General features: G+C 34.4%; 1 non-coding gene across 1 annotated transcript; it reads left to right on the top strand.

Annotated features, from left to right (window-relative positions):
• The first annotated feature begins 1,170 nt into the window (after positions 1–1,170).
• LOC113597850 (U6 spliceosomal RNA) lies at positions 1,171–1,277 on the top strand. The gene has a single exon (XR_003418596.1). It is a non-coding gene; the product is annotated as a U6 spliceosomal RNA (small nuclear RNA).
• Positions 1,278–3,200: the final 1,923 nt, after the last annotated feature.

The following is a 3,200-nucleotide window of genomic DNA, read 5'->3' as shown; positions in this document are numbered from 1 at the left end:
TGCCACTATTGACCTGTTTGGTGGTTCCCAGGATGAAAATACTCACAAAAACTTGTCTGTGTTAAACCTAACACAGAGGTGTGCCAATGCCAACAAACTTTTCCCCGGGAGCATTTGGTAAAATCAATCACTATTAGTTGTTTAATATTGCAATGCCTCAGACTGTGGAGAACAGTTGAGATAAATAATAAGCTTACTAAAAATCTTAAGAAGAAAATCCAGAATATATGATGTCCATAGGAGGCTCTGAAAAACTCTGTAATGTTTTCCTAGAGGGAAAAGAACAGGTGTAGTGATGAGGGGATGCCCAGAGTTGTGCACATGCTCATGTAAGATCTGAGAAGACTCAAAAGTTCTCACCATTGCCTAACCTGTAGGATTCTATACAAGCAGGAGGAAAAGGCTAAAAGAGGGTTGTAAGTTGCCTGGCTGAATGTTGAAGATGTACCCCAGTGAGCTCATAGAGCCACTCAGCAATGACTGGGAGATTTACTGGCTCCAGGCATTTAAATAAATCTCTGTAAAGTAATTATCTGGACACTAATCTAAGTGGGCAGAAACTTTAGTGGACACACATGACAAAGAATACAAATTTTTACAGAATTAGTACAGAAATATCATTAAACAAACAAGCAACAACAACAAATCATTTATTGGGGGACATTTTATATACAAAGTCCTCACATTATTATTTTAAATTTACAATTTTCTTTTTTCAAATGTTTATTTTGAGACAGAGAGAGAGAGAGAGAGAGGGCACACATGTGCAAGCAGGAGAGGGGCAGAAGGAGAGAGAGAATCCCAGGCAGGCTCTAGAATCAGTGTGGAGCTCGACATGGGGCTGGATCTAATGACTGTGAGATCATGACTTAAGCCAGAATCAAGAGCCAGATATTTAACTGACTGAGCCCCCCAGGTGCCCTTAAATTTCAAGTAAAATTTATGAGACATTCAAAGAAGCAAGACAACATGGCCCATGTATAGGAAAAGTAGTCAACAGAAACAGAGCCTGAGGAAGTCTTGACTTTGGACTTAACTAGACAATCACTTTAAATCAGCAATTTCAGTTTTCTTAAAAGTAAAGGAAATCATGAGAATACAAACATTATGTCTCACTAAATAATGAATGTTAACCTAAAGATAGAAATTATTTTAAAACAACTGATAGGAGTGCTCACTCTGGCAGCACATGTAATAAGATTGGAAGGGTACAGAGAAGGTTAGCATGGCCCCTGTGCAAGGCTGACATGCAAATTCGTGAAGCTTCCATATTTTTAGTCAGAATTTAAATAAAAACTAGAAAAAGAAGAAGAAAAAAGTAAACACTTTGCAAAAAAAACAATAAGAAATTCTGGAATTAAAATGTAGAAAGACTGATATGAAAAATTCATTAGCGGGGCTCAACAATATATCTGAAGAATCAGCATATGTGACAATTGGTCAAATGAGATGATCCAGTATGAAGAAGAGAAAGAAAAAAGAAGGAAGAAAACTGAACAGAACCATCTGAGACCTATGGAGAATGGTCAAGTGAACCAACGTACATGATAACAGGAATCCCAGAAGGAAAAGAGGGAGACAAAAGGGCAGAAAGAACATTTGAAGAAATGATAACCAAAAGCTACCAAAATTTGATGTGATACATTAATCTGCACATGCAAAGAATTCAACGAACTCCAAATAGAAATAACTCAATAAGAATCTCACCAACATACGTTAGAATCAAACTGTCAAAAGTCAAAAACAGAGAGAATCTTCAAAGCAGCAAGGCAGAAGCAACTTGTCATGTACAAGGGATCCTTTATAATATTACTAGCCAATTTCTCATCAGAAACCAAGGAAGCTAGAATTATTGGGATAATATATTCTAAGTGCTAAAAGAAAATAACGCTATCAACAAAGTATCATATTCTGGTAGAACTATCCTTCAAAAATGAAGATATCTTTTTTTAAACTTTATTTATTTTGAGAGAGAGAAAGAGAGAGAGAGCATGAGCAGGACAGGGGCAGAGAGAAGGAGAGAGAAAATCCCAAGCAGGCTCTGTGCTATCAGTGCAGAGCCCAATGTGGGGCTTGAACCCATGAACAGTGAGATCATCACCTGAGCTGAAATCAGGAGTTGGACACTTAACTGACTGAGCCACCCAGGTACCCTAACTATCCTTCAAAAGTGAGTGAGAAAGTAAGACATCACCAGATCAACAATCACTGAAAGAATTCATCATTAGCAGACTGTCATATAGGAAATACTAAAAGGAGTACTTTTGGTTGCAATGAAAGGACACTAGACAGTAACTCAAATCCACATGAAAAACTAAAGAATACTAGTACAGGTAATTATATGGGTGAATAAAAGAAACTATATATATATATATATATATATATATATATATATATATAACTCTTTGTAACTTCTTTCATCTAATTTAAAGGGCAGTTGCATAAAGCAATAATTATAAATCTGTGTTGATGGGCATGCAATATGTAAAGATGTAATTTTTATTATAATAAAAACATAAAGAGGGGCAGATAATGGAGTTATATAAGAGCAAACTTTCATATACTCTTGAAATTGTGTTGCCACTATCTTAACTACATCATTATAAATTAAGATGTTAATTGTAATCCACACAGCAAGCAAAAATAACTCCAAATAAATAGAATTTTAAAAATGTCAAGCGAATGAAAATGCTATTTAACACAAAAGAAGGGAGTTATGAAAAAATATAGGAACAAAAAAAACATAGGATATAAAAAACAAGGAGCAACATAGCAGTCACAAATCCTACGTTACCAGTAATTACATTAAATGTGAAGGCATTAAACAATACAACCAAAAGGAAGAGATTGGCAGAATAGATATAAAAATTATAGTCTATCTATGTACTGTCCACAAGAGATACACTTTAGATTCAAAGACACAAATAGATTGAAAGTCAATGGGTACAAAAAAATACACCATGTAAAGAGTAAGAAAAAGAGAGATGGACTGGCTATAATAATATCAAACAAAATAGACTTGTAAGACAAAAGTTGTTACTAGAGACAAAGACATTTTATAAGAATAAAAGGATCTATATATATAAGGATATATACATATCCCATCAGAGTCCTAAAATATATGAAGCAAAATCTGACAGAATTGATTAATAGACAATCCAACAATAATATTTGGATATTTGAATACCCTAATTTCAATA

This window comes from Acinonyx jubatus, chromosome X, assembly GCF_027475565.1.
Source record: "Acinonyx jubatus isolate Ajub_Pintada_27869175 chromosome X, VMU_Ajub_asm_v1.0, whole genome shotgun sequence".
NCBI classification, from domain to species: domain Eukaryota; kingdom Metazoa; phylum Chordata; class Mammalia; order Carnivora; family Felidae; genus Acinonyx; species Acinonyx jubatus.
This window is presented reverse-complemented; position numbering and strand designations above follow the sequence as displayed.